The sequence below is a fragment of the Microtus pennsylvanicus genome, chromosome 12 (genome assembly GCF_037038515.1).
Source record: "Microtus pennsylvanicus isolate mMicPen1 chromosome 12, mMicPen1.hap1, whole genome shotgun sequence".
NCBI lineage: Eukaryota > Metazoa > Chordata > Mammalia > Rodentia > Cricetidae > Microtus > Microtus pennsylvanicus.
In genome coordinates, this window is record NC_134590.1 from 82,397,432 (window position 1) to 82,411,354 (window position 13,923).

Here is a 13,923-nt window from a genome sequence, read left to right on the forward strand (position 1 = left end):
TGGTATGGATTTTTATATACTAATACAAAATAAAGGTTATTTTTCTTTTCTTTTTTTTTTTTTGAGACAAGGTTTCTCTGTAGCTTTGAAGCCTGTCCTGGAACTAGCTCTGTAGACTAGGCTGGCCTCGAACTCACAGAGATCCACCTGCCTCTGCCTCCTGAGTGCTGGGATTAAAGGCGTGCGCCACCACCGCCTGGCCAAGGTTATTTTTCTTATAACATATATATTCCTACTCTTGCTTAAGGCATTGCACCTAAGCAGCTCATTTAAAGATGTAATGTAAGTTTCTGGTCCTTGAACGTTATTATTACAAACTACTTAAGATAATTAAGAAATGCAGGTTAGCAGTCTTCTAACAGTCAAATTTGTGACTATGTTAGGTATGATTTTAAGGTCAAACAGAGTTTTATATTTTATATTTTAGATAGACAGATGATCTTCAAACATTTCAGAGTCCTACAAAGTATGGTATTTTTAAAAATTATTTTAATATTCTAAGCCTTTTCATGATAGTGAGGCACATCTGCTCCTGGCAGCAATACTCTACTTCAAGAAAGGATGATGGGCATTGAAGAACCTCTATATGGAGTTTGCCTGCATTGTAGCAAAGTTAGCCACTTGGTAAGAAACTTTCCTTGCCTCAACTGCTGACAGTATGCAGGAAATAAAAGAAAGCAACTGCCAAGCTTTTCCAAGACAAGACGGGCAGTCCTTCAAAATTCCTGTTTCACAGAAAAGTCTATCAGATATTCTAGGCCTGTAAGCCGAAGGTGGGTGCCCCAGTGTTACAGAGGAACCTGTGTGACTGGCCAGGCAGCCAGATGCTTCTGTCATCTCTAGAGTTTTGTAAGATGTTTGCTCTGCACTTCCTGTTTACTCAGATAATATTTTATTCTTCTTGGGTCTCTGATGGAGTTGAAGACAGATAGTTATAGTTTTACAGTTTTCCTTGTTACAAAATTCAGAAAAGAAACTTACATAATAAATATAAATTTTATAAAGGAGAGAAACATAAAAGCTTAAGTTATGGTAATATAAGTTATGATAAAAAGTTGTTTAAGTATAAAATTTTGGACTGAAATAGGATAGATAGTAAAGTATTTTCTCCAAAATTGCCAAGTACAAATGGACTGAATATTGTAAAAATAATTCTTACCTGACAATTGTTCTTAGTATATATAGTTTTATTGTGTTAGAGTTGAACCCTTTCTTTTTTACTTAGACAGAAAGGGGAGAAACATTTCTGATTACACTGTGAAGATGTGTCTTTGCCAAGACACCTTCTGATTGGTTTAATATAGAACTGGATGGCCAATAGCTAGTCGGGAAGAGGTTAGGTAGAACTTCTGGAGAAGGAGAGGACTCTGGGAAGAAGAAAGTTGGGGCCAGCAGCCAGACCTGGAGAGGAGACCAGAGGTGCAAGATTGAAGAGATCTAACACCACATGGCAGAACATAGATCTTAAAATATGAGTTAATTTAAGTTATAAGAACTAGCCGAGACAAGCCTAAGCTAAGACCAAGCTTTCATAATTAATAAGTCTCTGGGTGATTATTTGCAGGCTGGCAGTCCAAAGATAGTCCGACAAGAAAGCTTGCTACAATATGAGACAAGAAAAAATCTACAAAATACCACTGAGGTCATTTTAGTTGACTGTCTACTGCTGGGAATGAGGCCTTGCCTTGCATGTGACTTATATAGCCAATGAAACTCCACTGGAGAAAACTAACCTTTCTTTTGCAAGCAGCTATGAGTTGGAGATAGATTCTTGGCACATCCACTCCCCGCTTACTTCTGGGTCCCCATTTGGCGTGTGCAGGCCCTGTGCTTGTGGTCACAGCCTCTGTGAGTTCATATGGGTGTCAGTTCTATTGTGTCTGGAAGACAGTTTCCTTGGTGTCTTCCAACCCCTCTGACTCTTACAATCTTTCTCCTCCCTCTATGGCTCACTAAGCCCATGTGGCTCCCTCCTGTTTGATGAAGAGATCCCATGTAGGGCCGAGGGCTGCAAAGTCTCCCGCTCTCTGCACACTGACCAGTTGTGGGTCTCTCTTTACTTCTTATCGATGGCAGAGGAAACTTCTCAGGTGAGAGCTGAGCTGAGCCCCAATCCAGCGTGGCCACCAGGGTCCCAGGTAGAAAGCATCAGTCAAACAATGGCCACTGGGGTCCCAGGTGGAAAGTGTCAGCCCAGCGTGGCCACTGGAGTCCCAGGTGGAAAGCGCTGCTCACTGCCTTTCCAATGGAATGGGAACTGACCAGAAGGGACCTCTGGGTCCCTGGGTCCCTGGGTCCCTGGGTCCCTGGGTCCCTGGGTCACTGGGTTGGCAGCAGGGGAATGGAGGGGGACGGAAAGAGCACACAGTATGCTGCAGGGCTGGGATCGGGCCTGTAGTGGAGCTGGAGGACAACGCTCAAGAGAAGGTTTCTCCTTCTACCACATGGAATTCCAGAGATCAAAATCAGGTCGTCAGGCTTGGTAGCAACTGCCTTTTCGTGCTGAGCCATCTTGCTGGCCCTGGGCCCCATAATCTTTATTTGTATGAATTTAGATCTTGAGTGCAAATAATATTCAATGCATACAAGCTTCTTCAAAGCTACCTAACTTAAAGAACATCTAAACCAAGCAACAGATTCAATGATAATGATCACCAGTGAGGCACATCAGAGCCTCCGCAGGGGTCTTCAGTAAACACACTGTGGCTGTACTGCTCGCTCTTCTGCTCAGCTGCGTTCCCTCTCATGACCTTGGTCTCTCCCCACTGTGGACAGAAAGTTTAATAAAGTCAGTGGCAGCGGGGTGATGGCAGTGGACGCCTTTAATCCCAGCACTTGGGAGACAGAGGCAGGCAGATTCTAGGACACCCAGGCCTACACAGAGAAACCCTGTCTCTATAAAACCAAAGAAAAGAAGAAAGAAAGAAAGAAAGAAAGAAAGAAAGAAAGAAAGAAAGAAAGAAAGAAAGAACAAAGTTTTCTTTGAAATCATGTAATGGTCGGCACCCAAGACTACCCCACAAAGTTGGCATCTTATGCAATACATTGAATCCATTTTAATTTTGTTATGTGGATGTAGTAGGCACTCAGTGTGTATTTGTTGAATAAATGAATATTCTGTTTGATTTTTGAGACAGGATTCTGTTATGTAGACCTGGTTGACTTTGAACTTACAGCAATCCTCCTGCCTTAGCCTGCAAAGTGCTGGAATGACAGGCATGTGCTACAAAACCTGGCGTTTTGATTGTGCTTATTAGCAAAGGGGATATATATATATATATATATATATATATATATATATACACACACACACACACACACACACACACACACACACACACACACACAAGGTCTACAGCTCTGCCTGCCTGGGGAGGCAGTCTCTGACCTAGCACCCACAGGATAGGTGTTGGTAACTCAGAGGATGCCTGGACTGGTGTTATAGACAAGGAGTATATATGTGTGATGTCAGCACGTCGGTGCACACACCGTAAGGTAGCGACATTTCTCAGAGAAGGAAGATGTGGGCTGGAAACATGAGATGTATCTATTACTGATGATGTATGATGTTTTAGAACAGTTGTTCTCGTCCTGTGGAGGTCAAAGAACCTTTCTTAGGAGTCATATATCAGATATCCTGCATATCAGATATTTATATTATAATTCATAACAGTAGTAAATTACAGTTAGGAAGAAGCAATGAAATAATTTTATGGGTGTGGTCACCACAGCATGAGGAGCCGCACTAAAGGATCGCAGTTGTTAGGAGGGTTGAGAAGCTCTGTGTAAATGGACTTTTCTTTTTGGGCTGCCAACTCAAACAAAATTACATGGAAACTTATTATTAATTATGAAAGCTTGGCCTTAGCTTAGGTTTGTGTCTAACTAGCTCTTATAACTTAAATTAGCCCATATTTTTAAATCTACATGGCTGGCTACCTCATCTCCATTTTGCCCATCCTGGTTATTCCATGTCTGACTGGCGACCCCGCCTTTCTTCTCCTCAGAGTTTTCTCTGAGAAGTCCCACCTATACCTCCTGCCCAGCTGTTGGCTGTTTAGCTTCGTATTCAACCAATCACATTGACACGTCTTCACACGGTGGAAAGGAATATTCCACGGCAGCCCTGCTTCAGAACTTAGCCTCTCATTGTTTAGGCTCATTTGCTTGTTGCAAATTGAGGGTCCGTGACGTCAGCTAAAGAGGTTTTCTGATCAGGAATAATAAGACGCTGGTGTGCGTTCCAGAGGAACCGTCGCTGGGCTTTCTGTGACTAGAACAGGGAACTCAAAATAGCTTAAGAATCCAGGTGTGGTGGCTAACGCCTGGAATCCCAGCACTCCGGAGGCTCAGGCAGGAGGATTGTAGCAAGGACCACGTAGTAAGTTTGAGGCCAGTCTAGAATGCAGCATGAGACTCTTGTCTCAACAAACAAGCCAGCAACCTCCTCGGGCTTGTAGGCTTTCCCACCCAAGCCTCTCCTCTAGGATGAATAAGCACTGTGTGGCCCTTGTCCGCACCCTGCCCCCTCACTTCAAACAGGAAGAGCCTATTCCACAGGGCAAAGGTCAATGTAAGACTGAAAATTGACCACCCGCCCGGACAACCCGGACAACCCTGCTGTGGTCTGGAAAGCTAGGGCACAGGTCTTTGGGGAAAGATCATAACTGTTTGTAGAAGAGGCTTATGGGCTGGACATGGTGGGTGTATGCTTGCCCTCGGAGTGAAGAACTGCTCTAGACGAGGGATAGCGGAGCCAGGAGTCAGAGTGAAGAGGGCCCTTCCCTGAAACTCATGGAGTGAAGAACTGCTATGGACAAGGGATGGGGGAGCCAGGGGTCAAAGTGAAGAGGACCCCTCCCTGAAACTCATGGCTTCTGTCTCATCACATCACCCACAATTCCTGATTGGAAGTTTGCTCTCTGTGTCTTAAAACTTTTTTTTCCCTCCGTTTTTTTCATGACAGAGTTTCTCTGTGTAACAGTCCTGGAACACCCTTGGTAGACCAGGTTGGCCTCAAACTCACTGAGATCCACCTGCCTCCCAAGCGCCAGGATTAAAGACATTTGCGATCACTGCCTGGCTGTGTCTTTAAACTTTTATCACTCAAATTTAAAAGCCCTACACCCCTTGGCCCATTCTCTTATCAGCAATATTAAATCTCGGCACGTGCTCCCCGGGGTTTACAGGGGTGTTGTGCTCTGAAAGCTCCTCAGCCCAGCTCTCTCACTAAATCCCTGCCGTCCATCAGATCATCAGCAGAGGAGGGGCAGGCAATCAGAAGAGGGAAGACCACGCGTGGCATGTGTACGAGTGAAGCTCACAAGCCGTTTGGGGTTTGCTTTGCTTTGTTTCTGAAACAGGGCCTCGTGTTACCCAGGCTGATTTCAAACGTATTATGTAGCCAAAGAAGACATTAAACTTTTGATCCTCCTGCCTCCACCTCTCTAGTGCTGTAACAAGCCACAGAGCCACTTTACATGGTGCTGAGGACCAAACCGGAGGGATTCATATATACTAGGCAAGCACTCTGTATTCCCAGTTTAAACGTGTCCTTTTAAAAGTTGTTTGTGGCTGGGCAGTGTTGGTGCATGCCTTTAATCCCAGCACTCTGGAGGCAGAGGCAGGTGGATCTCTGCAAGTTCAAGTCCAGCCTGGTCTACAAGAGCTAGTTCCAGAACAGGCCCCAAAGCTACAGAGAAACCCTGTCTCAGGGGAGAAAAACAGAAGAAATTATAATCACACAAACAGGCATGGTTGCTCACCTATAATCCCAGCACACCTAGGCAGAGACAGGAAGAGTGCTATGAATTCACAGCCAGGCTCAGCTACAAAGCAAGTTCCGTACCAGCATGGACTGTAGGATAAGGCCTTGACTCAAAATATCAGAAGAGGTTCAGGCAATGGCTCAGTTCATAAAGTGCCCACTGCACCAGCATGAAAGCCTGATTTGAGATCCCCAGAACTCACAGAAAACAAAAGCAAACTAACAAAACCCTGGATGTGCTGACATATTTCTGTAAAGGAAGTAGGCAGAAATGGGGCATCCCTGGAGCTCAATGACAGCCAGCCTGGCAGAATCAGTGAGCTCCTAGTTCAAAGAGAGACCCTGACTCAAGCAAAGAATGGAGAAATAGAGTGAGATACTCCTAACATCCATCTCTGGCCTCTACACACACATCTACATTCCCATGTGCACACTTACAAATGCATACACACACATGCACACATGTACACACTTAAAAGTGCACACACACTTACACGCAGTGCACACTTACAAATGCACGCACACCAGCATACACATGTGCACACCAACAAATCCATACAAACACACCTGCATACACACATGCACACTTACAAATGCATATACATCTGCATACGCATGTGCATACGTAAAAATGTATATGCACACACCTGCATACACAGGTGTGCACTTACAAATGCATGCGTACCCTGCATACACCTGTGCACACACACACCTGCTCCGTCCCACAGAAAGACCCAAGGTGGTACATTGTAAGCCTCTCTCCTGGGCAGAGACCTTCTAAGGACCTTGAGGGGGAATCTCATAGATCTGTCATGAGCATTGGCCTTCAGCAGTCACATGGGCTTCCAAGATTTAAAAACTGCCCTCAGTGTAACTCTGCCCCCAACAAGAGGTGCAACTGAAACCTATTCTTTGGATCTGTAATAGCCTGTCTCTCTCTCTGGTAACCGATAGACTGTGACAGAGGTGATGTTGTCTGAGTCTGGGTCAGAGGAGGCCGTGTAGCTTCAGTTTGGGTCTTCTGGGAGATAGTTCTCAAGATGCTCTGTAGTAGTGCTTTCTCCTCAGGCCCACCAGCCCACAAACAACCACACAGAGACTTATTATTATAATGAAAGTGTAGCCTCTGCTTAGGCTTGTCCACAACTAGCTCTTATAACTAAAATTAATCCATGTATATTAACCTACGTTCTATCAGGTGACTTTTTACCTTCCCACCATTCTGTATGTCCCACTTGGTCCGCGTCTCACTGGCGTCTCCAAGAGTCTAGATTCCTCTCCTCTTCCTCTCCCTCCCTGAAATCCCACCTATCCTCTCCTGCCTAGTTATTGGCCATTCAGCTCTTTATTAAACCAATCAGAAGGTACCTTAACAAAGACACATCTTCACAGTGTACAAAAAGATTAGCCCATAACAACTCTCTCTTTCCAAGGCAGCCCTCACTCTGTTAGAAGCCCAAGACTCAGGAGTCAGGAGTTGATGCCCCAGGCAACAGTCCTTGCTGAGGCTAGCCCCTGTGGATTAGAGCTCAGACACCAGACGTGAGCCATGAAGCATTAAGATTACCATTGTTCGCAGTGTTCAAGTCATCTCCAGCGTTTAAGTCGTCTGAGCGGAGGTTCTAGACATCTCTGTGCAGTCAAGACATCTCCGCCGTGTTATAAACAGATCCTTGATCCACAGAGCTGGAACATAGAGACAGTGGTGTTTTATCTTCATGTGGTTTACCTGTGTGTATATCTGTACATGCAGTGCTCGGAGAGTCCAGGAGAGAACATCAGATTCCTCGGAACTGAAATTACAGATGGTTGTGAGTCACCACATGGGCACTGCGAGCCAAACCCAGTTGCTCTTAACCACAGAACCATCTCTCCAGCCCTGACAGTCACTTTAGCTTTTGTTTTGTTTAGTTTTTTTCAAGACAGGATATTCCCGTGTAGCAGCTCTGGCTGTCCTAGAATGAGCTTTGTAGACCGGGCTGGCTTTGAACTCAGAGATCCACCTGCCTCTGTCTCCCTTGCGCTGGGATTTAAGATGTGGGCCACCCCAGTCCGGCTAGTTTGGTTTTGTTATAGTGTGTGTATATGTGTGAGTACATAATCTGTGTGTGGCAATGGGAAGCGGTACCTCATGTGTGGATATCAGAAGACAGCTCTTCCTGAAGTTGGTTCTTTCCTTCCATCTTTACACAAATTCTGCGCACTTAGCTTGGGTCACTGGGTTTTGCCCCTTGACCCACTGAGCCATCTCGCCAGCCCCCAGCAGTCACTTTTTATCTCAGCAGTAGAGTGCCTGTGTCTATGCGTGAGGTCCTGGGGGTCAGTCCCCAGTACAAGCAAGAGGGGAGGATGAATCTTTCACTGACAAAGTAGGGCCCCAATGAGGTAAGCAGGGTATCCCCGGCAGCCAGAGCAGCAGTGCAGCCAGCGTAGAGAGGCGCCCTCTCAGGCCGGGCGGTGGTGACGCACAGAGGCAAGCGGATCTCTGTGACTTCGAGGCCAGCCTGGTCTACAAGAGCTAGTTCCAGGACAGGAAACAAAAGCTACGGAGAAACCCTGTCTCGAAAAATCCAAAAAAAAAAAAGAGAGAGAGAAAGAGAGAGAGGTGCCCTCTCCGTGCGGTGCCTGTGGAGTGGAGGCAGCGGACTGAGACTGGACTGTTCCATCTCCCCACCACCCCCACCACCCCTCCGCATCACGCACCCTCCCACCTGCCGAGAACCAGTGCTCTGCCTGTGGCCCCAGTTGTTTGAGAATGGGAAATTGCGACTACAAAACTTCATTCCATTTCTTTGTCTTTATTCCGTTTCTTTATGGTTTCCTTGTCTCCACAATAGCCATTGATTTCCAGGACCCTTTACTCTGTAAATTTTGTAACTATGAATTCCAATCAGGAGGTATTAGATCTTTGGGCCATTTACACAAAGTCTCTGTTTTGGAATGTTCTGAGGGACTGCCTGCTGACCCCGTGTTTATTTTTTCAGCTGGAGGTTGAAGCTCTCGGGCAGTTAGGAAAGATGGGAATGCCAGTGTCTTGTCTGTTTTCAGTCTTATTGCAGGTTTTGTATTGCATAGCTGTCATTTCTCCTTTCAGCCTGTAAAACACAAGGAGTTTTTATGTCTGTATTTCCAAAGTAAATACCTTTGTCTTTACAGCCTACCTCGACTACACAGAACTGTTTAACAGAGAAAAAACATAAGTAGGAAAAATAGCATTTCAAGATTCTGGGAGAATGCTAATGTAAGATACTTTTTATTGTAAGGGCTGTATTAGTCTTTTTCTTTTCGCAGTGGTGAGGGTCAAACCCGGCTCTCATATGATAACCCTAGTACTCTACCATCAAACTAATACTCAGCCTTGAAAAGCTGTATTTTAATATTTGCTACCCCACTATTCCTCCCTTGAATTACCTCTTTCCTTCAGGAATTTTATTTCCCCTTAATAACTTTGTTTGCTCTACATAAGTGCATGCATGTGTGTGTGCATGCATGCGTGTGTGTATGTGTGTGTTATCCCTGGTGTGTAAATGTGGTCATGAATACCTTTAATCCCACCAGTTGGGAGAGGGGCTGAAGGATCAGGATTCTAAGGTAATCCTCAGTTTTATAGCTGATCGCAGGCTAATCCAGGATACCTATGGATACCTGTACTTTGTCTCCAAAAAAAAAAAGTGTATAATTAAAAAACAAATAAATAAAGGATGGAGAAATGACTCAAAACTTACAGGTGCTTGTAGAGGACCTGAGTTCAGTTCCTAGCACAGCACCCTTGTCAGGTAGCTCACAATCACTTGTAACTCCAGTACCCTCCTCTGAATTCTGGGAGCACCTTCACACACACATGCATACACCACACATATGCATACACACATGTAAAATAATCTTAACTAAGTAATTAAAAATAAAAATATGTTATCTCATACTGTATTAACACTATTCTGCCTAGTCTTTATCCTAATTATAACTCTTTTTAAATGTGTTTATTAAATCACTTAGTAAATATCAATCAAATATTGAGAACAGAAGAAAGACCAACAGTGTTTTTTGTTTTGTTTTGGTTTGAGGCAGGATCTCTCTATGTAATCCTGGCTGTTCTGGAAATTGCCATATATACTATACATGAGTTATTGATAGCCCGGAACTCACAGAGATTCACCTGCCTTTACCTCCTGAGTGCTGGGATTAAACACATGCACGACCCAGCCAGAGGCGGTATTTACAGCACCTACCTTTGGTTTTGACATGGGAATGAAATAAATATGGAAATATCACATTGAGAAAAAATGTTTTTAAGAAGAGAGGCAAGGGGGATATTCACTAAGAAAAGCCACTGTGCATAGAGAATTTGATTCTTTTTTTTAGATTAATTTATTTATTATGTATACAATATTCTGCCTGCATACATCCCTACAGGTCAGAAGGGATGTACATCAGATCTCATTATAGATGGTTGTGAGTCACCATGTGGTTGCTGGAAATTGAACTCAGGACCTCTGGAAGAGCAACCAGTGCTCTTAATCTCTGAGCCATCTCTCCAACCTGATTCTTTCTTTTTTTAACTACCTTTTCTCATTTTACATACCAATCCCAGTTCCCACCCCTTCCCCTACTCCTGTTCCCTCCACCTTCCTCCCTACCCCAGCCCCATCCACTCCTCAGAGAGGATGAGGCCTCCCACAGGGATGGTGGTTGATTCTAACGTCAAACTGACTAAATGACAGTATGGGTAGAAGTTAAAGTCACTGAAATAATCCCCACCGCTCCCAAGAGAGGAGAGGTGACACACCACACACCAGGTTTGGAGAGGAAGCAGAATGGAGAAGGAAAAGCAGGGTCCAGACCCTTTGTTGTGTCTTCTGTGGGAAAGGCAAGGCTGACAGGGGAGATGGCACAGCACTGTTGAGAAGAAATAATGTCAGGATGGCCCTGGGTTCTATCCCTGGGGCACAGAGGGAGGGGAAAGAAAGAGAAGCTGCCCTGCTGGTACGTGGCTGCAGTCCTAGATCCTAGGAGACAGAGACAGCAGGATCACAGGTCTAAGGCTGGCCTGGACACACAGCAACACCCTGTCTTAAATATATAAAATGGTTTAAAAAATCCTATATATTACATACATGAATGTATGTGTGTGTGGTTAAAATTTAGCTCAGTTGAAGAGTGCTTGCCTAGCATGTATGAAGCCTGAATTCCTTCCCTGTCACAAAAATTAGGCACAGTAGCCCATGCCTATAATCCAAGAACTAAGACTGTAAGAGGATCAGAAGTTCAAGGTCATCCTTGTCCACTTAGCCAGTTTGAGTTTACTCTAGGCTACAAAAGACCTTTCTCAACAACAAAGGGATTGACTATGTAGGCGAGGCTCCAGGCTTTGGTTGCCAAGCTCCTCACCCAGCGCTAGGCGATGGAATGAGAAACCCTGGCCTAATGTGTGGGTGTTAAAGAAAGCAGTTGGGGTTAATTCAAAGCTTTGTAACACAATTCCTGTGCACCCTTAATGATGGCCTACAAAGGAGATAGAAATAATCTTGAGGGGCTGGAGAGATGGCTCAGCAGTTAAGGGCGCTGCTTTCAGAGGACCTGAATTTGGCTGCCAGCATTGCTTATAACTCCAGCTTTAAGGGACCCAACAACTTCTTCTGGCACCACCCCCTCCTAACACATACATAGTAAAAAAATCTTGTTGTTATAATAATTCTGGTTCTTAGTTTTCCCTATGATTTTGAATGTGAAGTAGATAAACATACAACCTAAGAAAACATCAAAGAATACAGGACAGGCCTTCCTAAGGATCAGAATTTGCCAATTCAACCTAGAAGCAATGTTGGAGTCCTTCAATGTTGGAGTCTTTCTGCGGAAAGATCTTCAGCAACTGCTGAAGCCCTGGGCTAGAAAGGGATCTAAAGAGGCTAGCATGGAGCCAGGAAGGTAGGCAAAGGCCAGACACCATGCAAGCCTCTTTGGGCTTCCTTACAGTGGTGACTCTTTGCTAAGGGAGAGACACAATTGTGTTTATATTTTTGTTTTTATTTAATTATGTTTGTTATGCAAAGTTTCATGCATCCCAAGCTAACCTTGAACTTGCTGTGTAGTGGAGAATGACCTTGAGTTTATGATCCTTCTGCCTCCACTTCCCTCAAGATGAAATGATAGACGTGCACCATGCTGGGGATCAAATCTGGGGCTTTACAAATGCTAGGCAAGTCCTTTATTAACTGAACCACATCCCTGGCCCTGTAAATTCATAATGTTTGCACGTGAATATGATGTGCACACACGTGTATGTTTATGTATGCATGCAGGTGCATATGTTTGTTAACGTGTCTCAAAGCCAGAAGTTGACACTGGCTGTGTTCCTCGGTCATTCCTCACCATGTACTGAGGTCGAGTCTCTCACTTGAACCCAGGAACAACCAATTTGAGTAGTCTGATCAGTGTGTTGAGAGGACTCTGTCTCTAGCACTTGTAAACTAGTATTACAAATGGGTCACCACACCCCTCTCTTAGTCAGGGTTACTATTGCTGTGAAGAGGCATGAGGACCATAGCAACTTTTATAAAGGAAACATTTAATTGTGGTGGCTCCCTTACATTTCAGAAGTTCAGTCCATCGTGGCAGGGAGCATGACAGCATGCAGGCAGGCATGGTGCATGAGAAATAGCCTCGTGTCCTCTATCTTACAGGCAATAAGAAGTCAATTGACTATCACACTGAGGAAAGTTTGAGAAAAAGAAACCTCAAAGCTGGCCCCCACAGTGACACTCTTCCTCCAATAAGACCACACCTACTCAGCCCTGCGGTGGTGGCACACGCTTTTAATTCCAGCACTCAGGAGGCAGAAGCAGGAGGATGAGTTCAAGGCCAGCCTGGTCTACAAGAGCTAGTTCATGGACAGGCTCCAAAGTCACAGAGAAACCCTGTCTCAATAAAACAAAAAACAAAAAAAAAACCACACCTACTCCAAGACCATACCTCCTAATAGTGCCACTCCCTTTGGGGGTCATTTTCTTTCAAACCACCACCCCACCCCAGCATTTTTTTTTAATTTATTTATTAAGTATACAGTGTTCTGCCTGCATGCACGCCTGTAGGCCAGAAGAGGGCACCAGATCTCATTTCAGATGGTTGTGAGCCACCATGTTGTTGCTGGGAATTGAACTCAGGACCTTTGGAAGAGCAGACAAAGCTCTTAACCGCTGAGCCATCTCTCCAGCCCTTTTTTTTTTTTTTAAAGACAAAACACTTATAAAGATAAGCCCTCGGGAGGCAGAGGCACGCGGATCTTTGTGAGTTCGAGACCAGCCTGGTCTACAAGAGCTAGTTCCAGGACAGGCTCCAAAACCACAAAGAAACCCTGTCTTGAAAAAAAAAAAAAGAAGTTCAGGTTCATCCTCAGATACATAGTGAGCCAAGGTCAGTCAAGGCTCCCTGAGACTCTCTTTACAAACAAACAACCAAATAAATAATAAAGCAGGCCACAGAAATGACTCAGCAGGTAAAGGCACTTACCCTGCAAGCCTAGTGGTATGAGTTCAGTCCCTAGAACCCATACGGTAGGAGAAATCAGATTCCTGCAGATTTTCCTCTGAACCCCATGCATGGCATGTATGTGCTCACAGCGTGTGCACATGCGTGCACACACACACAATTAAGTAAATAAACCAGTAAATTTTTTTAATATCACTAAGTTCTAGAAATGAGTCATATAGAGCTTCACTGGCATACTCAAAATCCTGGGATCCATCCCCAACATCACACACACCCCCAAGTGACTAAATCCATCATGGTGGTTCATGCCTATAATCCCAGCCTCAGGAAACTGAAGCAAGAAGACCAAGATTTTGAGGCCAACCTGGGCTATATAGCAAGACTCGGTATTGAAACAGAGAGGGGGAGGGGAGAGATGCTGCTTTCACCGTGTCCTTGCTTCCTAAGTAAGTGAGTCCGTCCTCTGTCTTGATCTTTACCAGCTGAGGGTCATGTCTGTTGTCACCATCGTCACAGTCTCCATCACTGAAGGGTCAGAATTCGATGTTCAGGGTCTGCAGTCTCTCCCAACATCCATCCTGACTTGGTTCTGTGGCCGTCTCCTTACTTGTGTTTCGCCGTGCACTCGTCTGTCTGGTTTGGGACACAGTTTTGCCCAGAGTGGCTTGGAA